This window comes from Engystomops pustulosus, chromosome 9 (genome assembly GCF_040894005.1).
Source record: "Engystomops pustulosus chromosome 9, aEngPut4.maternal, whole genome shotgun sequence".
Taxonomy (NCBI): domain Eukaryota; kingdom Metazoa; phylum Chordata; class Amphibia; order Anura; family Leptodactylidae; genus Engystomops; species Engystomops pustulosus.
Genome location: NC_092419.1, coordinates 65,364,037 through 65,384,334, shown reverse-complemented (window position 1 = coordinate 65,384,334; position 20,298 = coordinate 65,364,037). Strand labels below are relative to the sequence as shown.

Here is a 20,298-nt window from a genome sequence, read left to right as displayed (position 1 = left end):
CTTCTTTTACTATCTCATAGAGAAACTAACACAATTTTCAGGTTAAAAAAAGGTCAACGGAACTTATGATTCCCAGCCAGTCTCCCATGCTGGTACTTGCCAAGCCTTAAGCTGCATTGCTGCTGCGATCTGACGAGAGCAGGCACATTCCGCTTAGAATGGCCGTTGACAGCAGCTGTTCAATTTGAACCTTCTTTTACTATCTCATAGAGAAACTAACACAATTTTCAGGTTCAAAAAGGTCAACGGAACTTGGGATTCCCAGCCAGTCTCCCATGCTGGTACTTGCCAAGCCTTAAGCTGCATTGCTGCTGCGATCTGACCAGAGCAGGCACATTCAGCTTAGAATGGCTGTTGACAGCAGCTGTTCAATTTGAACCTTCTTTTACTATCTCATAGAGAAACTAACACAATTTTCAGGTTCAAAAAGGTCAACGGAACTTGGGATTCCCAGCTAGTCTCCCATGCTGGTACTTGCCAAGCCTTAAGCTGCATTGCTGCTGCGATCTGACGAGAGCAGGCACATTCAGCTTAGAATGGCCGTTGACAGCAACTGTTCAATTTGAACCTTATTTTACTACCTCATAGAGAAACTAACACAATTTTCAGGTTCAAAAAGGTCAACAGAACTTAGGATTCCCAGCCAGTCTCCCATGCTGGTACTTGCCAAGCCTTAAGCTGCATTGCTGCTGCGATCTGACGAGAGCAGGCACATTCAGCTTAGAATGGCCGTTGACAGCAGCTGTTCAATTTGAACCTTCTTTTACTATCTCATAGAGAAACTAACACAATTTTCAGGTTCAAAAAGGTCAACGGAACTTGGGACTCCCAGCCAGTCTCCCATGCTGGTACTTGCCAAGCCTTAAGCTGCATTGCTGCTGCGATCTGACGAGAGCAGGCACATTAAGCTTAGTAGAATGGCCGTTGACAGCAGTTGTTCAATTTGAACCTTCTTTTACTATCTCATAGAGAAACTAACACGATTTTCAGGTTCAAAAATGTCAACAGAACTTGGGATTCCCAGCCAGTCTCCCATGCTGGTACTTGCAAAGCCTTAAGCTGCATTGCTGCTGCGATCTGACCAGAGCATGCACATTCAGCTTAGAATGGCTGTTGACAGCAGCTGTTCAATTTGAACCTTCTTTTACTATCTCATAGTGAAACTAACACAATTTTCAGGTTCAAAAAGGTCAACGGAACTTGGGATTCCCAGCCAGTCTCCCATGCTGGTACTTGCCAAGCCTTAAGCTGCATTGCTGCTGCGATCTGACAAGAACATGCACATTCAGCTTAGAATGGCCGTTGACAGCAGCTGTTCAATTTGAACCTTCTTTTACTATCTCATAGAGAAACTAACTCAATTTTCAGGTTCAAAAAGGTCAATGGAACTTGGGATTCCCAGCCAGTCTCCCATGCTGGTACTTGCCAAGCCTTAGCTTAGAATGGGCGTTGACAGCAGCTGTTCAATTTGAACCTTCTTTTACTATCTCATAGAGAAACTAACACAATTTTCAGGTTCAAAAAGGTCAACGGAACTTGGGATTCCCAGCCAGTCTCCCATGCTGGTACTTGCCAAACCTTAAGCTGCATTGCTGCTGCGATCTGACGAAAGCAGGCACATTCAGCTTAATATGGCCGTTGACAGCAGCTGTTCAATTTGAACCTTCTTTTACCATCTTTGACAGAGAAACTAACAATTTTCAGGTTCAAAAAGGTCAACGGAACGTGGGATTCCCAGCCAGTCTCCCATGCTGGTACTTGCCAAGCCTTAAGCTGCATTGCTGCTGCGATCTGACGAGAGCAGGCACATTCAGCTTAGAATGGCCGTTGACAGCAGCTGCCTAATTTCTACTTTCTTTTACTATCTCATAGAGAAACTAACACAATTTTCAGGTTCAAAAAGGTCAACAGAACTTGGTATTCCCAGCCAGTCTCCCATGCTGGTACTTGCCAAGCCTTAAGCTGCAACGCTGCTGCGATCTGACAAGAGCATGCACATTCAGCTTAGAATGGCCGTTGACAGCAGCTGTTCAATTTGAACCTTCTTTTACTATCTCATAGAGAAACTAACACATTTTCAGGTTCAAAAAGGTCAACGGAACTTGGGATTCCCAGCCAGTCTCCCATGCTGGTACTTGCCAAGCCTTAAGCTGCAACGCTGCTGCGATCTGACAAGAGCATGCACATTCAGCTTAGAATGGCCGTTGACAGCAGCTGTTCAATTTGAACCTTCTTTTACTATCTCATAGAGAAACTAACTCAATTTTCAGGTTCAAAAAGGTCAATGGAACTTGGGATTCCCAGCCAGTCTCCCATGCTGGTACTTGCCAAGCCTTAGCTTAGAATGGCCGTTGACAGCAGCTGTTCAATTTGAACCTTCTTTTACTATCTCATAGAGAAACTAACACATTTTCAGGTTCAAAAAGGTCAAAGGAACTTGGGATTCCCAGCCAGTCTCCCATGCTGGTACTTGCCAAGCCTTAAGCTGCATTGCTGCTGCGATCTGATGAGAGCAGGCACATTCAGCTTAGAATGGCCGTTGACAGCAGCTGTTCAATTTGAACCTTCTTTTACTATCTCATAGAGAAACTAACTCAATTTTCAGGTTCAAAAAGGTCAATGGAACTTGGGATTCCCAGCCAGTCTCCCATGCTGGTACTTGCCAAGCCTTAGCTTAGAATGGGCGTTGACAGCAGCTGTTCAATTTGAACCTTCTTTTACTATCTCATAGAGAAACTAACACAATTTTCAGGTTCAAAAAGGTCAACGGAACTTGGGATTCCCAGCCAGTCTCCCATGCTGGTACTTGCCAAGCCTTAAGCTGCATTGCTGCTGCGATCTGACAAGAGCAGGCACATTCAGCTTAGAATGGCCGATGACAGCAGCTGTTCAATTTGAACCTTCTTTTACTATCTCATAGAGAAACTAATACAATTTTCAGGTTCAAAAAGGTCAACAGAACTTGGGATTCCCAGCCAGTCTCCCATGCTGGTACTTGCCAAGCCTTAAGCTGCATTGCTGCTGCGATCTGACGAGAGCAGGCACATTCAGCTTAGAATGGCCGTTGACAGCAGCTGTTCAATTTGAACCTTCTTTTACTATCTCATAGAGAAACTAACACAATTTTCAGGTTCAAAAAGGTCAATGGAACTTGGGATTCCCTGCCAGTCTCCCATGCTGGTACTTGCCAAGCCTTAAGCTGCATTGCTGCTGCGATCTGACGAGAGCAGGCACATTCAGCTTAGAATGGCCATTGACAGCAGCTGTTCAATTTGAACCTTCTTTTACTATCTCATAGAGAAACTAACACAATTTTCAGGTTCAAAAAGGTCAACAGAACTTGGGATTCCCAGTCAGTCTCCCATGCTGGTACTTGCCAAGCCTTAAGCTGCATCGCTGCTGCGATCTGACAAGAGCACACACATTCAGCTTAGAAGGGCCGTTGACAGCAGCTGTTCAATCTGAACCTTCTTTTACTATCTCATAGAGAAACTAACACAATTTTCAGGTTCAAAAAGGTCAACAGAACTTGGGATTCCCAGCCAGTCTCCCATGCTGGTACTTGCCAAGCCTTAAGCTGCATTGCTGCTGCGATCTGACGAGAGCAGGCACATTCAGCTTAGAATGGCCGTTGACAGCAGCTCTTCAATTTGAACCTTCTTTTACTATCTCATAGAGAAACTAACACAATTTTCAGGTTCAAAAAGGTCAACAGAACTTGGGATTTCCAGCCAGTCTCCCATGCTGGTACTTGCCAAACCTTAAGCTGCATTGCTGCTGCGATCTGACGAAAGCAGGCACATTCAGCTTAATATGGCCGTTGACAGCAGCTGTTCAATTTGAACCTTCTTTTACCATCTTTGACAGAGAAACTAACAATTTTCAGGTTCAAAAAGGTCAACGGAACGTGGGATTCCCAGCCAGTCTCCCATGCTGGTACTTGCCAAGCCTTAAGCTGCATTGCTGCTGCGATCTGACGAGAGCAGGCACATTCAGCTTAGAATGGCCGTTGACAGCAGCTGCCTAATTTCTACTTTCTTTTACTATCTCATAGAGAAACTAACACAATTTTCAGGTTCAAAAAGGTCAACAGAACTTGGTATTCCCAGCCAGTCTCCCATGCTGGTACTTGCCAAGCCTTAAGCTGCAACGCTGCTGCGATCTGACAAGAGCATGCACATTCAGCTTAGAATGGCCGTTGACAGCAGCTGTTCAATTTGAACCTTCTTTTACTATCTCATAGAGAAACTAACACATTTTCAGGTTCAAAAAGGTCAACGGAACTTGGGATTCCCAGCCAGTCTCCCATGCTGGTACTTGCCAAGCCTTAAGCTGCAACGCTGCTGCGATCTGACAAGAGCATGCACATTCAGCTTAGAATGGCCGTTGACAGCAGCTGTTCAATTTGAACCTTCTTTTACTATCTCATAGAGAAACTAACTCAATTTTCAGGTTCAAAAAGGTCAATGGAACTTGGGATTCCCAGCCAGTCTCCCATGCTGGTACTTGCCAAGCCTTAGCTTAGAATGGGCGTTGACAGCAGCTGTTCAATTTGAACCTTCTTTTACTATCTCATAGAGAAACTAACACAATTTTCAGGTTCAAAAAGGTCAACAGAACTTGGGATTCCCAGCCAGTCTCCCATGCTGGTACTTGCCAAGCCTTAAGCTGCAACGCTGCTGCGATCTGACGAGAGCAGGCACATTCAGCTTAGAATGGCCGTTGACAGCAGCTGTTCAATTTGAACCTTCTTTTACTATCTCATAGAGAAACTAACACAATTTTCAGGCTCAAAAAGGTCAACGGAACTTAGGATTCCCAGCCAGTCTCCCATGCTGGTACATGCCAAGCCTTAAGCTGCATTACTGCTGCGATCTGACGAGAGCAGGCACATTCAGCTTAGAATGGCCGTTGACAGCAGCTGTTCAGTTTGAACCTTCTTTTACTATCTCATAGAGAAACTAACACAATTTTCAGGTTCAAAAAGGTCAACAGAACTTGGGATTCCCAGCCAGTCTCCCATGCTGGTACTTGCCAAGCCTTAAGTTGCATTGCTGCTGCGATCTGACGAGAGCAGGCACATTCAGCTTAGAATGGCCGTTGACAGCAGCTGTTCAATTTGAACCTTCTTTTACTATCTCATAGAGAAACTAACACAATTTTCAGGTTCAAAAAGGTCAACAGAACTTGGGATTCCCAGCCAGTCTCCCATGCTGGTTTTTGCCAAGCCTTAAGCTGCATTGCTGCTGCGATCTGACGAGAGCAGGCACATTCAGCTTAGAATGGCCGTTGACAGCAGCTGTTCAATTTGAACCTTCTTTTACCATCTTTGACAGAGAAACTAACAATTTTCAGGTTCAAAAAGGTCAACGGAACTTGGGATTCCCAGCCAGTCTCCCATGCTGGTACTTGCCAAGCCTTAAGCTGCATTGCTGCTGCGATCTGACGAGAGCAGGCACATTCAGCTTAGAATGGCCGTTGACAGCAGCTGCCTAATTTCTACTTTGTTTTACTATCTCATAGAGAAACTAACACAATTTTCAGGTTCAAAAAGGTCAAGAGAACTTGGGATTCCCAGCCAGACTCCCATGCTGGTACTTGCCAAGCCTTAAGCTGCAACGCTGCTGCGATCTGACAAGAGCATGCACATTCAGCTTAGAATGGCAGTTGACAGCAGCTGTTCAATTTGAACCTTCTTTTACTATCTCATAGAGAAACTAACACAATTTTCAGGTTCAAAAAGTCAATGGAACTTGGGATTCCCAGCCAGTCTCCCATGCTGGTACTTGCCAAGCCTTAAGCTGCATTGCTGCTGCGATCTGACGAGAGCAGGCACATTCAGCTTAGAATGGCCGTTGACAGCAGCTGCCTAATTTCTACTTTGTTTTACTATCTCATAGAGAAACTAACACAATTTTCAGGTTCAAAAAGGTCAAGAGAACTTGGGATTCCCAGCCAGACTCCCATGCTGGTACTTGCCAAGCCTTAAGCTGCAACGCTGCTGCGATCTGACAAGAGCATGCACATTCAGCTTAGAATGGCAGTTGACAGCAGCTGTTCAATTTGAACCTTCTTTTACTATCTCATAGAGAAACTAACACAATTTTCAGGTTCAAAAAGTCAATGGAACTTGGGATTCCCAGCCAGTCTCCCATGCTGGTACTTGCCAAGCCTTAAGCTGCATTGCTGCTGCGATCTGACGAGAGCAGGCGCATTCAGCTTAGAATGGCCGTTGACAGCAACTGTTCAATTTGAACCTTCTTTTACTATCTCATAGAGAAACTAACACAATTTTCAGGTTAAAAAAAGGTCAACGGAACTTATGATTCCCAGCCAGTCTCCCATGCTGGTACTTGCCAAGCCTTAAGCTGCATTGCTGCTGCGATCTGACGAGAGCAGGCACATTCAGCTTAGAATGGCCGTTGACAGCAGCTGTTCAATTTGAACCTTCTTTTACTATCTCATAGAGAAACTAACACAATTTTCAGGTTCAAAAAGGTCAACGGAACTTGGGATTCCCAGCCAGTCTCCCATGCTGGTACTTGCCAAGCCTTAAGCTGCATTGCTGCTGCGAGCTGACGAGAGCAGGCACATTAAGCTTAGTAGAATGGCCGTTGACAGCAGCTGTTCAATTTGAACCTTCTTTTACTATCTCATAGAGAAACTAACACAATTTTCAGGTTCAAAAATGTCAACAGAACTTGGGATTCCCAGCCAGTCTCCCATGCTGGTACTTGCAAAGCCTTAAGCTGCATTGCTGCTGCGATCTGACCAGAGCAGGCACATTCAGCTTAGAATGGCTGTTGACAGCAGCTGTTCAATTTGAACCTTCTTTTACTATCTCATAGAGAAACTAACACAATTTTCTGGTTCAAATAGGTCAACGGAACTTGGGATTCCCAGCTAGTCTCCCATGCTGGTACTTGCCAAGCCTTAAGCTGCATTGCTGCTGCGATCTGACAAGAGCAGGCACATTCAGCTTAGAATGGCCGTTGACAGCAACTGTTCAATTTGAACCTTATTTTACTACCTCATAGAGAAACTAACACAATTTTCAGGTTCAAAAAGGTCAACAGAACTTAGGATTCTCAGCCAGTCTCCCATGCTGGTATTTGCCAAGCCTTAAGCTGCATTGCTGCTGCGATCTGACGAGAGCAGGCACATTCAGCTTAGAATGGCCGTTGACAGCAGCTGTTCAATTTGAACCTTCTTTTACTATCTCATAGAGAAACTAACACAATTTTCAGGTTCAAAAAGGTCAACGGAACTTGGGACTCCCAGCCAGTCTCCCATGCTGGTACTTGCCAAGCCTTAAGCTGCATTGCTGCTGCGATCTGACGAGAGCAGGCACATTAAGCTTAGTAGAATGGCCGTTGACAGCAGTTGTTCAATTTGAACCTTCTTTTACTATCTCATAGAGAAACTAACACGATTTTCAGGTTCAAAAATGTCAACAGAACTTGGGATTCCCAGCCAGTCTCCCATGCTGGTACTTGCAAAGCCTTAAGCTGCATTGCTGCTGCGATCTGACCAGAGCATGCACATTCAGCTTAGAATGGCTGTTGACAGCAGCTGTTCAATTTGAACCTTCTTTTACTATCTCATAGAGAAACTAACACAATTTTCAGGTTCAAAAAGGTCAACGGAACTTGGGATTCCCAGCTAGTCTCCCATGCTGGTACTTGCCAAGCCTTAAGCTGCATCGCTGCTGCGATTTGACAAGAGCACGCACATTCAGCTTAGAATGGCCGTTGACAGCAGCTGTTCAATTTGAACCTTCTTTTACAATCTCATAGAGAAACTAACACAATTTTCAGGTTCAAAAAGGTCAACGGAACTTGGGATTCGCAGCCAGTCTCCCATGCTGGTACTTGCCAAGCCTTAAGCTGCATTGCTGCTGCGATCTGACGAGAGCAGGCACATTCAGCTTAGAATGGCCGTTGACAGCAGCTGTTCAATTTGAACCTTCTTTTACCATCTTTGACAGAGAAACTAACAATTTTCAGGTTCAAAAAGGTCAACGGAACTTGGGATTCCCAGCCAGTCTCCCATGCTGGTACTTGCCAAGCCTTAAGCTGCATTGCTGCTGCGATCTGACGAGAGCAGGCACATTAAGCTTAGTAGAATGGCCGTTGACAGCAGCTGTTCAATTTGAACCTTCTTTTACTATCTCATAGAGAAACTAACACAATTTTCAGGTTCAAAAATGTCAACAGAACTTGGGATTCCCAGCCAGTCTCCCATGCTGGTACTTGCAAAGCCTTAAGCTGCATTGCTGCTGCGATCTGACCAGAGCAGGCACATTCAGCTTAGAATGGCTGTTGACAGCAGCTGTTCAATTTGAACCTTCTTTTACTATCTCATAGAGAAACTAACACAATTTTCTGGTTCAAATAGGTCAACGGAACTTGGGATTCCCAGCTAGTCTCCCATGCTGGTACTTGCCAAGCCTTAAGCTGCATTGCTGCTGCGATCTGACGAGAGCAGGCACATTCAGCTTAGAATGGCCGTAGACAGCAACTGCCTAATTTCTACTTTGTTTTACTATCTCATAGAGAAACTAACACAATTTTCAGGTTCAAAAAGGTCAAGAGAACTTGGGATTCCCAGCCAGACTCCCATGCTGGTACTTGCCAAGCCTTAAGCTGCAACGCTGCTGCGATCTGACAAGAGCATGCACATTCAGCTTAGAATGGCAGTTGACAGCAGCTGTTCAATTTGAACCTTCTTTTACTATCTCATAGAGAAACTAACACAATTTTCAGGTTCAAAAAGTCAATGGAACTTGGGATTCCCAGCCAGTCTCCCATGCTGGTACTTGCCAAGCCTTAAGCTGCATTGCTGCTGCGATCTGACGAGAGCAGGCACATTCAGCTTAGAATGGCCGTTGACAGCAGCTGCCTAATTTCTACTTTGTTTTACTATCTCATAGAGAAACTAACACAATTTTCAGGTTCAAAAAGGTCAAGAGAACTTGGGATTCCCAGCCAGACTCCCATGCTGGTACTTGCCAAGCCTTAAGCTGCAACGCTGCTGCGATCTGACAAGAGCATGCACATTCAGCTTAGAATGGCAGTTGACAGCAGCTGTTCAATTTGAACCTTCTTTTACTATCTCATAGAGAAACTAACACAATTTTCAGGTTCAAAAAGTCAATGGAACTTGGGATTCCCAGCCAGTCTCCCATGCAGGTACTTGCCAAGCCTTAAGCTGCATTGCTGCTGCGATCTGACGAGAGCAGGCGCATTCAGCTTAGAATGGCCGTTGACAGCAACTGTTCAATTTGAACCTTCTTTTACTATCTCATAGAGAAACTAACACAATTTTCAGGTTAAAAAAAGGTCAACGGAACTTATGATTCCCAGCCAGTCTCCCATGCTGGTACTTGCCAAGCCTTAAGCTGCATTGCTGCTGCGATCTGACGAGAGCAGGCACATTCAGCTTAGAATGGCCGTTGACAGCAGCTGTTCAATTTGAACCTTCTTTTACTATCTCATAGAGAAACTAACACAATTTTCAGGTTCAAAAAGGTCAACGGAACTTGGGATTCCCAGCCAGTCTCCCATGCTGGTACTTGCCAAGCCTTAAGCTGCATTGCTGCTGCGATCTGACGAGAGCAGGCACATTAAGCTTAGTAGAATGGCCGTTGACAGCAGCTGTTCAATTTGAACCTTCTTTTACTATCTCATAGAGAAACTAACACAATTTTCAGGTTCAAAAATGTCAACAGAACTTGGGATTCCCAGCCAGTCTCCCATGCTGGTACTTGCAAAGCCTTAAGCTGCATTGCTGCTGCGATCTGACCAGAGCAGGCACATTCAGCTTAGAATGGCTGTTGACAGCAGCTGTTCAATTTGAACCTTCTTTTACTATCTCATAGAGAAACTAACACAATTTTCTGGTTCACATAGGTCAACGGAACTTGGGATTCCCAGCTAGTCTCCCATGCTGGTACTTGCCAAGCCTTAAGCTGCATTGCTGCTGCGATCTGACAAGAGCAGGCACATTCAGCTTAGAATGGCCGTTGACAGCAACTGTTCAATTTGAACCTTATTTTACTACCTCATAGAGAAACTAACACAATTTTCAGGTTCAAAAAGGTCAACAGAACTTAGGATTCCCAGCCAGTCTCCCATGCTGGTATTTGCCAAGCCTTAAGCTGCATTGCTGCTGCGATCTGACGAGAGCAGGCACATTCAGCTTAGAATGGCCGTTGACAGCAGCTGTTCAATTTGAACCTTCTTTTACTATCTCATAGAGAAACTAACACAATTTTCAGGTTCAAAAAGGTCAACGGAACTTGGGACTCCCAGCCAGTCTCCCATGCTGGTACTTGCCAAGCCTTAAGCTGCATTGCTGCTGCGATCTGACGAGAGCAGGCACATTAAGCTTAGTAGAATGGCCGTTGACAGCAGTTGTTCAATTTGAACCTTCTTTTACTATCTCATAGAGAAACTAACACGATTTTCAGGTTCAAAAATGTCAACAGAACTTGGGATTCCCAGCCAGTCTCCCATGCTGGTACTTGCAAAGCCTTAAGCTGCATTGCTGCTGCGATCTGACCAGAGCATGCACATTCAGCTTAGAATGGCTGTTGACAGCAGCTGTTCAATTTGAACCTTCTTTTACTATCTCATAGAGAAACTAACACAATTTTCAGGTTCAAAAAGGTCAACGGAACTTGGGATTCCCAGCTAGTCTCCCATGCTGGTACTTGCCAAGCCTTAAGCTGCATTGCTGCTGCGATCTGACGAGAGCAGGCACATTCAGCTTAGAATGGCCGTTGACAGCAACTGTTCAATTTGAACCTTATTTTACTACCTCATAGAGAAACTAACACAATTTTCAGGTTCAAAAAGGTCAACAGAACTTAGGATTCCCAGCCAGTCTCCCATGCTGGTACTTGCCAAGACTTAAGCTGCATTGCTGCTGCGATCTGACGAGAGCAGGCACATTCAGCTTAGAATGGCCATTGACAGCAGCTGTTCAATTTGAACCTTCTTTTACTATCTCATAGAGAAACTAACACAATTTTCAGGTTCAAAAATGTCAACAGAACTTGGGATTCCCAGCCAGTTTCCCATGCTGATACTTGCTAAGCCTTAAGCTGCATCGCTGCTGCGATTTGACAAGAGCACGCACATTCAGCTTAGAATGGCCGTTGACAGCAGCTGTTCAATTTGAACCTTCTTTTACAATCTCATAGAGAAACTAACACAATTTTCAGGTTCAAAAAGGTCAACGGAACTTGGGATTCGCAGCCAGTCTCCCATGCTGGTACTTGCCAAGCCTTAAGCTGCATTGCTGCTGCGATCTGACGAGAGCAGGCACATTCAGCTTAGAATGGCCGTTGACAGCAGCTGTTCAATTTGAACCTTCTTTTACCATCTTTGACAGAGAAACTAACAATTTTCAGGTTCAAAAAGGTCAACGGAACTTGGGATTCCCAGCCAGTCTCCCATGCTGGTACTTGCCAAGCCTTAAGCTGCATTGCTGCTGCGATCTGACGAGAGCAGGCACATTAAGCTTAGTAGAATGGCCGTTGACAGCAGCTGTTCAATTTGAACCTTCTTTTACTATCTCATAGAGAAACTAACACAATTTTCAGGTTCAAAAATGTCAACAGAACTTGGGATTCCCAGCCAGTCTCCCATGCTGGTACTTGCCAAGCCTTAAGCTGCATTGCTGCTGCGATCTGACCAGAGCAGGCACATTCAGCTTAGAATGGCTGTTGACAGCAGCTGTTCAATTTGAACCTTCTTTTACTATCTCATAGAGAAACTAACACAATTTTCTGGTTCAAATAGGTCAACGGAACTTGGGATTCCCAGCTAGTCTCCCATGCTGGTACTTGCCAAGCCTTAAGCTGCATTGCTGCTGCGATCTGACGAGAGCAGGCACATTCAGCTTAGAATGGCCGTTGACAGCAACTGTTCAATTTGAACCTTATTTTACTACCTCATAGAGAAACTAACACAATTTTCAGGTTCAAAAAGGTCAACGGAACTTGGGACTCCCAGCCAGTCTCCCATGCTGGTACTTGCCAAGCCTTAAGCTGCATTGCTGCTGCGATCTGACGAGAGCAGGCACATTAAGCTTAGTAGAATGGCCGTTGACAGCAGTTGTTCAATTTGAACCTTCTTTTACTATCTCATAGAGAAACTAACACGATTTTCAGGTTCAAAAATGTCAACAGAACTTGGGATTCCCAGCCAGTCTCCCATGCTGGTACTTGCAAAGCCTTAAGCTGCATTGCTGCTGCGATCTGACCAGAGCATGCACATTCAGCTTAGAATGGCTGTTGACAGCAGCTGTTCAATTTGAACCTTCTTTTACTATCTCATAGAGAAACTAACACAATTTTCAGGTTCAAAAAGGTCAACGGAACTTGGGATTCCCAGCTAGTCTCCCATGCTGGTACTTGCCAAGCCTTAAGCTGCATTGCTGCTGCGATCTGACGAGAGCAGGCACATTCAGCTTAGAATGGCCGTTGACAGCAACTGTTCAATTTGAACCTTATTTTACTACCTCATAGAGAAACTAACACAATTTTCAGGTTCAAAAAGGTCAACAGAACTTAGGATTCCCAGCCAGTCTCCCATGCTGGTACTTGCCAAGCCTTAAGCTGCATTGCTGCTGCGATCTGACGAGAGCAGGCACATTCAGCTTAGAATGGCCATTGACAGCAGCTGTTCAATTTGAACCTTCTTTTACTATCTCATAGAGAAACTAACACAATTTTCAGGTTCAAAAATGTCAACAGAACTTGGGATTCCCAGCCAGTTTCCCATGCTGGTACTTGCTAAGCCTTAAGCTGCATCGCTGCTGCGATTTGAAAAGAGCACGCACATTCAGCTTAGAATGGCCGTTGACAGCAGCTGTTCAATTTGAACCTTCTTTTACAATCTCATAGAGAAACTAACACAATTTTCAGGTTCAAAAAGGTCAACGGAACTTGGGATTCGCAGCCAGTCTCCCATGCTGGTACTTGCCAAGCCTTAAGCTGCATTGCTGCTGCGATCTGACGAGAGCAGGCACATTCAGCTTAGAATGGCTGTTTACAGCAGCTGTTCAATTTGAACCTTCTTTTACCATCTTTGACAGAGAAACTAACAATTTTCAGGTTCAAAAAGGTCAACGGAACTTGGGATTCCCAGCCAGTCTCCCATGCTGGTACTTGCCAAGCCTTAAGCTGCATTGCTGCTGCGATCTGACGAGAGCAGGCACATTCAGCTTAGAATGGCCGTTGACAGCAGCTGTTCAATTTGAACCTTCTTTTACTATCTCATAGAGAAACTAACACAATTTTCAGGTTCAAAAAGGTCAACGGAACTTGGGATTCCCAGCCAGTCTCCCATGCTGGTACTTTCCAAGCCTTAAGCTGCATTGCTGCTGCGATCTGACGAGAGCAGGCACATTCAGCTTAGAATGGCCGTTGACAGCAGCTGTTCAATTTGAACCTTCTTTTACTTTCTCATAGAGAAACTAACACAATTTTCAGGTTCAAAAAGGTCAACAGAACGTGGGATTCCCAGCCAGTGTCCCATGCTGGTACTTGCCAAGCCTTTAGCTGCATTGCTGCTGCGATCTGACGAGAGCAGGCACATTCAGCTTAGAATGGCCGTTGACAGCAGCTGTTCAATTTGAACCTTCTTTTACTATCTCATAGAGAAACTAACACAATTTTCAGGTTCAAAAAGGTCAACAGAACTTGGGATTCCCAGCCAGTCTCCCATGCTGGTACTTGCCAAGCCTTAAGCTGCATCGCTGCTGCGATCCGACGAGAGCAGGCACATTCAGCTTAGAATGGCCGTTGACAGCAGCTGTTCAATTTGAACCTTCTTTTACTATCTCATAGAGAAACTAACACAATTTTCAGGTTCAAAAAGGTCAACAGAACTTGGGATTCCCAGCCAGTCTCCCATGCTGGTACTTGCCAAACCTTAAGCTGCATTGCTGCTGTGATCTGACGAGAGCAGGCACATTCAGCTTAGAATGGCCGTTGACAGCAGCTGTTCAATTTGAACCTTCTTTTACCATCTTTGACAGAGAAACTAACAATTTTCAGGTTCAAAAAGGTCAACGGAACGTGGGATTCCCAGCCAGTCTCCCATGCTGGTACTTGCCAAGCCTTAAGCTGCATTGCTGCTGCGATCTGACGAGAGCAGGCACATTCAGCTTAGAATGGCCGTTGACAGCATCTGCCTAATTTCTACTTTCTTTTACTATCTCATAGAGAAACTAACACAATTTTCATGTTCAAAAAGGTCAACAGAACTTGGGATTCCCAGCCAGTCTCCCATGCTGGTACTTGCCAAGCCTTAAGCTGCAACGCTGCTGCGATCTGACAAGAGCATGCACATTCAGCTTAGAATGGCCGTTGACAGCAGCTGTTCAATTTGAACCTTCTTTTACTATCTCATAAAGAAACTAACACATTTTCAGGTTCAAAAAGGTCAATGGAACTTGGGATTCCCAGCCAGTCTCCCATGCTGGTACTTGCCAAGCCTTAAGCTGCAACGCTGCTGCGATCTGACAAGAGCATGCACATTCAGCTTAGAATGGCCGTTGACAGCAGCTGTTCAATTTGAACCTTCTTTTACTATCTCATAGAGAAACTAACTCAATTTTCAGGTTCAAAAAGGTCAATGGAACTTGGGATTCCCAGCCAGTCTCCCATGCTGGTACTTGCCAAGCCTTAGCTTAGAATGGGCGTTGACAGCAGCTGTTCAATTTGAACCTTCTTTTACTATCTCATAGAGAAACTAACACAATTTTCAGGTTAAAAAAAGGTCAACGGAACTTGGGATTCCCAGCCAGTCTCCCATGCTGGTACTTGCCAAGCCTTAAGCTGCATTGCTGCTGCGATCTGACGAGAGCAGGAACATTCAACTTAGAATGGCTGTTGACAGCAGCTGTTCAATTTGAACCTTCTTTTAAGATCTTTGACAGAGAAACTAACAATTTTCAGGTTCAAAAAGGTCAACGGAACTTGGGATTCCCAGCCAGTCTCCCATGCTGGTACTTGCCAAGCCTTAAGCTGCATTGCTGCTGCGATCTGACGAGAGCAGGCACATTCAGCTTAGAATGGCAGTTGACAGCAGCTGCCTAATTTCTACTTTCTTTCACTATCTCATAGAGAAACTAACACAATTTTCAGGTTCAAAAAGGTCAACAGAACTTGGGATTCCCAGCCAGTCTCCCATGCTGGTACTTGCCAAGCCTTAAGCTGCATCGCTGCTGCGATCTGACAAGAGCACGCACATTCAGCTTAGAATGGCCGTTGACAGCAGCTGTTCAATTTGAACCTTCTTTTACTATCTCATAGAGAAACTAACACAATTTTCAGGTTCAAAAAGGTCAACGGAACTTGGGATTCCCAGCCAGTCTGCCATGCTGGTACTTGCCAAGCCTTAAGCTGCATTGCTCCTGCAATCTGACAAGAGCAGGCACATTCAGCTTAGAATGGGCGTTGACAGCAGCAGTTCAATTTGAACCTTCTTTTACTATCTCATAGAGAAACTAACACAATTTTCAGGTTCAAAAAGGTCAACGGAACTTGAGATTCCCAGCCAGTCTCCCATGCTGGTACTTGCCAAGCCTTAAGCTGCATTGCTGCTGCGATCTGACGAGAGCAGGCACATTCAGCTTAGAATGGCCGTTGACAGCAGTTGTTCAATTTGAACCTTCTTTTACTATCTCATAGAGAAACTAACACAATTTTCAGGTTCAAAAAGGTCAACAGAACTTGGGATTCCCAGCCAGTCTCCCATGCTGGTACTTGCCAAGCCTTAAGCTGCATTGCTGCTGCGATCTGACGAGAGCAGGCACATTCAGCTTAGAATGGCCGTTGACAGCAGCTGTTCAGTTTGAACCTTCTTTTACTATCTCATAGAGAAACTAACACAATTTTCAGGTTAAAAAGGTCAACAGAACTTGGGATTCCCAGCCAGTCTCCCATGCTGGTACTTGCCAAGCCTTAAGCTGCATTGCTGCTGCGATCTGACGAGAGCAGGCACATTCAGCTTAGAATGGCCGTTGACAGCAGCTGTTCAGTTTGAACCTTCTTTTACTATCTCATAGAGAAACTAACACAATTTTCAGGTTCAAAAAGGTCAACGGAACTTGGGATTCCCAGCCAGTCTCCCATGCTGGTACTTGCCAAACCTTAAGCTGCATTGCTGCTGCGATCTGATGAGAGCAGGCACATTCAGCTTAGAATGGCCGTTGACAGCAGCTGTTCTATTTGAACCTTCTTTTACCATCTTTGACAGAGAAACTAACAATTTTCAGGTTCAAAAAGGTCAACGGAATGTGGGATTCCCAGCCAGTCTCCCATGCTGGTACTTGCCAAGCCTTAAGCTGCAACGCTGCTGCGATCTGACGAGAGCAGGCACATTCAGCTTAGAATGGCCGTTGACAGCAGCTGCCTAATTTCTACTTTCTTTTACTATCTCATAGAGAAACTAACACAATTTTCAGGTTCAAAAAGGTCAACAGAACTTGGGATACCCAGCCAGTCTCCCATGCTGGTACTTGCCAAGCCTTAAGCTGCAACGCTGCTGCGATCTGACAAGAGCATGCACATTCAGCTTAGAATGGCCGTTGACAGCAGCTGTTCAATTTGAACCTTCTTTTACTATCTCATAGAGAAACTAACTCAATTTTCAGGTTCAAAAAGGTCAATGGAACTTGGGATTCCCAGCCAGTCTCCCATGCTGGTATTTGCCAAGCCTTAGCTTAGAATGGGCGTTGACAGCAGCTGTTCAATTTGAACCTTCTTTTACTATCTCATAGAGAAACTAACACAATTTTCAGGTTCAAAAAGGTCAACGGAACTTGGGATTCCCAGCCAGTCTCCCATGCTGGTACTTGCCAAGCCTTAAGCTGCATTGCTGCTGCGATCTGACGAGAGCAGGCACATTCAGATTAGAATGGCCGTTGACAGCAGCTGTTCAATTTGAACCTTCTTTTACCATCTTTGACAGAGAAACTAACAATTTTCAGGTTCAAAAAGGTCAACAGAACATGGGAATCCCAGCCAGTCTCCCATGCTGGTACTTGCCAAGCCTTAAGCTGCATTGCTGCTGCGATCTGACGAGAGCAGGCACATTCAGCTTAGAATGGCCGTTGACAGCAGCTGTTCAATTTGAACCTTCTTTTACTATCTCATAGAGAAACTAACACAATTTTCAGGTTCAAAAAGGTCAACGGAACTTGGGATTCCCAGCCAGTCTCCCATGCTGGTACTTGCCAAGCCTTAAGCTGCATTGCTGCTGCGATCTGACGAGAGCAGGCACATTAAGCTTAGTAGAATGGCCGTTGACAGCAGCTGTTCAATTTGAACCTTCTTTTACTATCTCATAGAGAAACTAACACATTTTCAGGTTCAAAAAGGTCAACGGAACTTGGGATTCCCAGCCAGTCTCCCATGCTGGTACTTGCCAAGCCTTAAGCTGCATTGCTGCTGCGATCTGATGAGAGCAGGCACATTCAGCTTAGAATGGCCGTTGACAGCAGCTGTTCAATTTGAACCTTCTTTTACTATCTCAAAGAGAAACTAACTCAATTTTCAGGTTCAAAAAGGTCAATGGAACTTGGGATTCCCAGCCAGTCTCCCATGCTGGTACTTGCCAAGCCTTAGCTTAGAATGGGCGTTGACAGCAGCTGTTCAATTTGAACCTTCTTTTACTATCTCATAGAGAAACTAATACAATTTTCAGGTTCAAAAAGGTCAACAGAACTTGGGATTCCCAGCCAGTCTCCCATGCTGGTACTTGCCAAGCCTTAAGCTGCATTGCTGCTGCGATCTGACGAGAGCAAGCACATTCAGCTTAGAATGGCCGTTGACAGCAGCTGTTCAATTTGAACCTTCTTTTACTATCTCATAGAGAAACTAACACAATTTTCAGGTTCAAAAAGGTCAACAGAACTTGGGATTCCCAGCCAGTCTCCCATGCTGGTACTTGCCAAGCCTTAAGCTGCATTGCTGCTGCGATCTGACGAGAGCAGGCACATTCAGCTTAGAATGGCCGTTGACAGCAGCTGTTCAATTTGAACCTTCTTTTACTATCTCATAGAGAAACTAATACAATTTTCAGGTTCAAAAAGGTCAACAGAACTTGGGATTCCCAGCCAGTCTCCCATGCTGGTACTTGCCAAGCCTTAAGCTGCATTGCTGCTGCGATCTGACGAGAGCAGGCACATTCAGCTTAGAATGGCCATTGACAGCAGCTGTTCAATTTGAACCTTCTTTTACTATCTCATAGAGAAACTAACACAATTTTCAGGTTCAAAAAGGTCAACAGAACTTGGGATTCCCAGTCAGTCTCCTATGCTGGTACTTGCCAAGCCTTAAGCTGCATCGCTGCTGCGATCTGACAAGAGCACACACATTCAGCTTAGAAGGGCCGTTGACAGCAGCTGTTCAATTTGAACCTTCTTTTACTATCTCATAGAGAAACTAACACAATTTTCAGGTTCAAAAAGGTCAACAGAACTTGGGATTCCCAGCCAGTCTCCCATGCTGGTACTTGCCAAGCCTTAAGCTGCATTGCTGCTGCGATCTGACGAGAGCAGGCACATTCAGCTTAGAATGGCCGTTGACAGCAGCTGTTCAATTTGAACCTTCTTTTACTATCTCATAGAGAAACTAACACAATTTTCAGGTTCAAAAAGGTCAACAGAACTTGGGATTCCCAGCCAGTCTCCCATGCTGGTACTTGCCAAACCTTAAGCTGCATTGCTGCTGCGATCTGACGAGAGCAGGCACATTCAGTTTAATATGGCCGTTGACAGCAGCTGTTCAATTTGAACCTTCTTTTACCATCTTTGACAGAGAAACTAACAATTTTCAGGTTCAAAAAGGTCAACGGAACGTGGGATTCCCAGCCAGTCTCCCATGCTGGTACTTGCCAAGCCTTAAGCTGCATTGCTGCTGCGCTCTGACGAGAGCAGGCACATTCAGCTTAGAATGGCCGTTGACAGCAGCTGCCTAATTTCTACATTCTTTTACTATCTCATAGAGAAACTAACACAATTTTCAGGTTCAAAAAGGTCAACAGAACTTGGGATTCCCAGCCAGTCTCCCATGCTGGTACTTGCCAAGCCTTAAGCTGCAACGCTGCTGCGATCTGACAAGAGCATGCACATTCAGCTTAGAATGGCCGTTGACAGCAGCTGTTCAATTTGAACCTTCTTTTACTATCTCATAGAGAAACTAACACATTTTCAGGTTCAAAAAGGTCAACGGAACTTGGGATTCCCAGCCAGTCTCCCATGCTGGTACTTGCCAAACCTTAAGCTGCATTGCTGCTGCGATCTGACGAGAGCAGGCACATTCAGCTTAGAATGGCCGTTGACAGCAGCTGTTCAATTTGAACCTTCTTTTACCATATTTGACAGAGAAACTAACAATTTTCAGGTTCAAAAAGGTCAACGGAATGTGGGATTCCCAGCCAGTCTCCCATGCTGGTACTTGCCAAGCCTTAAGCTGCATTGCTGCTGCGATCTGACGAGAGCAGGCACATTCAGCTTAGAATGGCCGTTGACAGCAGCTGCCTAATTTCTACTTTCTTTTACTATCTCATAGAGAAACTAACACAATTTTCAGGTTCAAAAAGGTCAACAGAACTTGGGATTCCCAGGCAGTCTCCCATGCTGGTACTTGCCAAGCCTTAAGCTGCAACGCTGCTGCGATCTGACAAGAGCATGCACATTCAGCTTAGAACGGCCGTTGACAGCAGCTGTTCAATTTGAACCTTCTTTTACTATCTCATAGAGAAACTAACTCAATTTTCAGGTTCAAAAAGGTCAATGGAACGTGGGATTCCCAGCCAGTCTCCCATGCTGGTACTTGCCAAGCCTTAGCTTAGAATGGGCGTTGACAGCAGCTGTTCAATTTGAACCTTCTTTTACTATCTCATAGAGAAACTAACACAATTTTCAGGTTCAAAAAGGTCAACAGAACTTGGGATTCCCAGCCAGTCTCCCATGCTGGTACTTTCCAAGCCTTAAGCTGCATTGCTGCAGCGATCTGACGAGAGCAGGCACATTCAGCTTAGAATGGCCGTTGACAGCAGCTGTTCAATTTGAACCTTCTTTTACTATCTCATAGAGAAACTAACACAATTTTCAGGCTCAAAAAGGTCAACGGAACTTAGGATTCCCAGCCAGTCTCCCATGCTGGTACATGCCAAGCCTTAAGCTGCATTGCTGCTGCGATCTGACGAGAGCAGGCACATTCATCTTAGAATGGCCGTTGACAGCAGCTGTTCAGTTTGAACCTTCTTTTACTAT

At 45.0% G+C, this 20,298-nt stretch overlaps 53 pseudogenes; all 53 read right to left on the bottom strand.

Annotated features, from left to right (window-relative positions):
• Nucleotides 1-240: 240 nt before the first annotated feature.
• Nucleotides 241-359, bottom strand: LOC140098728 (5S ribosomal RNA; annotated as a pseudogene).
• Nucleotides 360-429: 70 nt separating this feature from the next.
• On the bottom strand, nt 430-548 carry LOC140085060 (5S ribosomal RNA; annotated as a pseudogene).
• Nucleotides 549-618: 70 nt separating this feature from the next.
• On the bottom strand, nt 619-737 carry LOC140086775 (5S ribosomal RNA; annotated as a pseudogene).
• A 787-nt stretch (nt 738-1,524) lies between these two features.
• LOC140094593 (5S ribosomal RNA) lies at nt 1,525-1,643 on the bottom strand (annotated as a pseudogene).
• A 70-nt stretch (nt 1,644-1,713) lies between these two features.
• On the bottom strand, nt 1,714-1,832 carry LOC140088600 (5S ribosomal RNA; annotated as a pseudogene).
• A 593-nt stretch (nt 1,833-2,425) lies between these two features.
• On the bottom strand, nt 2,426-2,544 carry LOC140089410 (5S ribosomal RNA; annotated as a pseudogene).
• A 217-nt stretch (nt 2,545-2,761) lies between these two features.
• LOC140095611 (5S ribosomal RNA) lies at nt 2,762-2,880 on the bottom strand (annotated as a pseudogene).
• A 70-nt stretch (nt 2,881-2,950) lies between these two features.
• On the bottom strand, nt 2,951-3,069 carry LOC140079592 (5S ribosomal RNA; annotated as a pseudogene).
• A 70-nt stretch (nt 3,070-3,139) lies between these two features.
• Nucleotides 3,140-3,258, bottom strand: LOC140088446 (5S ribosomal RNA; annotated as a pseudogene).
• Nucleotides 3,259-3,517: 259 nt separating this feature from the next.
• On the bottom strand, nt 3,518-3,636 carry LOC140079591 (5S ribosomal RNA; annotated as a pseudogene).
• Nucleotides 3,637-3,895: 259 nt separating this feature from the next.
• On the bottom strand, nt 3,896-4,014 carry LOC140088599 (5S ribosomal RNA; annotated as a pseudogene).
• A 594-nt stretch (nt 4,015-4,608) lies between these two features.
• LOC140092268 (5S ribosomal RNA) lies at nt 4,609-4,727 on the bottom strand (annotated as a pseudogene).
• A 70-nt stretch (nt 4,728-4,797) lies between these two features.
• Nucleotides 4,798-4,916, bottom strand: LOC140089700 (5S ribosomal RNA; annotated as a pseudogene).
• A 70-nt stretch (nt 4,917-4,986) lies between these two features.
• LOC140089860 (5S ribosomal RNA) lies at nt 4,987-5,105 on the bottom strand (annotated as a pseudogene).
• Nucleotides 5,106-5,364: 259 nt separating this feature from the next.
• LOC140098782 (5S ribosomal RNA) lies at nt 5,365-5,483 on the bottom strand (annotated as a pseudogene).
• Nucleotides 5,484-6,308: 825 nt separating this feature from the next.
• Nucleotides 6,309-6,427, bottom strand: LOC140093007 (5S ribosomal RNA; annotated as a pseudogene).
• Nucleotides 6,428-6,878: 451 nt separating this feature from the next.
• Nucleotides 6,879-6,997, bottom strand: LOC140087437 (5S ribosomal RNA; annotated as a pseudogene).
• An 829-nt stretch (nt 6,998-7,826) lies between these two features.
• On the bottom strand, nt 7,827-7,945 carry LOC140088260 (5S ribosomal RNA; annotated as a pseudogene).
• Nucleotides 7,946-8,396: 451 nt separating this feature from the next.
• LOC140083221 (5S ribosomal RNA) lies at nt 8,397-8,515 on the bottom strand (annotated as a pseudogene).
• Nucleotides 8,516-9,340: 825 nt separating this feature from the next.
• LOC140093006 (5S ribosomal RNA) lies at nt 9,341-9,459 on the bottom strand (annotated as a pseudogene).
• A 451-nt stretch (nt 9,460-9,910) lies between these two features.
• Nucleotides 9,911-10,029, bottom strand: LOC140087436 (5S ribosomal RNA; annotated as a pseudogene).
• Nucleotides 10,030-10,099: 70 nt separating this feature from the next.
• Nucleotides 10,100-10,218, bottom strand: LOC140096299 (5S ribosomal RNA; annotated as a pseudogene).
• A 451-nt stretch (nt 10,219-10,669) lies between these two features.
• Nucleotides 10,670-10,788, bottom strand: LOC140085048 (5S ribosomal RNA; annotated as a pseudogene).
• Nucleotides 10,789-10,858: 70 nt separating this feature from the next.
• On the bottom strand, nt 10,859-10,977 carry LOC140098284 (5S ribosomal RNA; annotated as a pseudogene).
• Nucleotides 10,978-11,236: 259 nt separating this feature from the next.
• On the bottom strand, nt 11,237-11,355 carry LOC140088259 (5S ribosomal RNA; annotated as a pseudogene).
• Nucleotides 11,356-11,806: 451 nt separating this feature from the next.
• Nucleotides 11,807-11,925, bottom strand: LOC140085036 (5S ribosomal RNA; annotated as a pseudogene).
• Nucleotides 11,926-12,376: 451 nt separating this feature from the next.
• LOC140085025 (5S ribosomal RNA) lies at nt 12,377-12,495 on the bottom strand (annotated as a pseudogene).
• A 70-nt stretch (nt 12,496-12,565) lies between these two features.
• Nucleotides 12,566-12,684, bottom strand: LOC140091689 (5S ribosomal RNA; annotated as a pseudogene).
• A 448-nt stretch (nt 12,685-13,132) lies between these two features.
• LOC140098770 (5S ribosomal RNA) lies at nt 13,133-13,251 on the bottom strand (annotated as a pseudogene).
• A 70-nt stretch (nt 13,252-13,321) lies between these two features.
• Nucleotides 13,322-13,440, bottom strand: LOC140084249 (5S ribosomal RNA; annotated as a pseudogene).
• A 70-nt stretch (nt 13,441-13,510) lies between these two features.
• LOC140098508 (5S ribosomal RNA) lies at nt 13,511-13,629 on the bottom strand (annotated as a pseudogene).
• Nucleotides 13,630-13,699: 70 nt separating this feature from the next.
• Nucleotides 13,700-13,818, bottom strand: LOC140083633 (5S ribosomal RNA; annotated as a pseudogene).
• A 70-nt stretch (nt 13,819-13,888) lies between these two features.
• Nucleotides 13,889-14,007, bottom strand: LOC140096635 (5S ribosomal RNA; annotated as a pseudogene).
• A 70-nt stretch (nt 14,008-14,077) lies between these two features.
• Nucleotides 14,078-14,196, bottom strand: LOC140088598 (5S ribosomal RNA; annotated as a pseudogene).
• A 595-nt stretch (nt 14,197-14,791) lies between these two features.
• Nucleotides 14,792-14,910, bottom strand: LOC140094356 (5S ribosomal RNA; annotated as a pseudogene).
• Nucleotides 14,911-14,980: 70 nt separating this feature from the next.
• Nucleotides 14,981-15,099, bottom strand: LOC140092176 (5S ribosomal RNA; annotated as a pseudogene).
• A 70-nt stretch (nt 15,100-15,169) lies between these two features.
• Nucleotides 15,170-15,288, bottom strand: LOC140097221 (5S ribosomal RNA; annotated as a pseudogene).
• A 259-nt stretch (nt 15,289-15,547) lies between these two features.
• LOC140083019 (5S ribosomal RNA) lies at nt 15,548-15,666 on the bottom strand (annotated as a pseudogene).
• Nucleotides 15,667-15,736: 70 nt separating this feature from the next.
• On the bottom strand, nt 15,737-15,855 carry LOC140079590 (5S ribosomal RNA; annotated as a pseudogene).
• A 69-nt stretch (nt 15,856-15,924) lies between these two features.
• LOC140079589 (5S ribosomal RNA) lies at nt 15,925-16,043 on the bottom strand (annotated as a pseudogene).
• A 70-nt stretch (nt 16,044-16,113) lies between these two features.
• On the bottom strand, nt 16,114-16,232 carry LOC140083345 (5S ribosomal RNA; annotated as a pseudogene).
• Nucleotides 16,233-16,827: 595 nt separating this feature from the next.
• Nucleotides 16,828-16,946, bottom strand: LOC140086447 (5S ribosomal RNA; annotated as a pseudogene).
• Nucleotides 16,947-17,016: 70 nt separating this feature from the next.
• On the bottom strand, nt 17,017-17,135 carry LOC140098697 (5S ribosomal RNA; annotated as a pseudogene).
• Nucleotides 17,136-17,396: 261 nt separating this feature from the next.
• LOC140099406 (5S ribosomal RNA) lies at nt 17,397-17,515 on the bottom strand (annotated as a pseudogene).
• Nucleotides 17,516-17,732: 217 nt separating this feature from the next.
• On the bottom strand, nt 17,733-17,851 carry LOC140085305 (5S ribosomal RNA; annotated as a pseudogene).
• A 70-nt stretch (nt 17,852-17,921) lies between these two features.
• Nucleotides 17,922-18,040, bottom strand: LOC140079588 (5S ribosomal RNA; annotated as a pseudogene).
• Nucleotides 18,041-18,110: 70 nt separating this feature from the next.
• LOC140083764 (5S ribosomal RNA) lies at nt 18,111-18,229 on the bottom strand (annotated as a pseudogene).
• Nucleotides 18,230-18,488: 259 nt separating this feature from the next.
• LOC140079586 (5S ribosomal RNA) lies at nt 18,489-18,607 on the bottom strand (annotated as a pseudogene).
• A 70-nt stretch (nt 18,608-18,677) lies between these two features.
• On the bottom strand, nt 18,678-18,796 carry LOC140096365 (5S ribosomal RNA; annotated as a pseudogene).
• A 70-nt stretch (nt 18,797-18,866) lies between these two features.
• LOC140093117 (5S ribosomal RNA) lies at nt 18,867-18,985 on the bottom strand (annotated as a pseudogene).
• A 258-nt stretch (nt 18,986-19,243) lies between these two features.
• Nucleotides 19,244-19,362, bottom strand: LOC140086249 (5S ribosomal RNA; annotated as a pseudogene).
• Nucleotides 19,363-19,957: 595 nt separating this feature from the next.
• LOC140086703 (5S ribosomal RNA) lies at nt 19,958-20,076 on the bottom strand (annotated as a pseudogene).
• A 70-nt stretch (nt 20,077-20,146) lies between these two features.
• On the bottom strand, nt 20,147-20,265 carry LOC140098299 (5S ribosomal RNA; annotated as a pseudogene).
• Nucleotides 20,266-20,298: the final 33 nt, after the last annotated feature.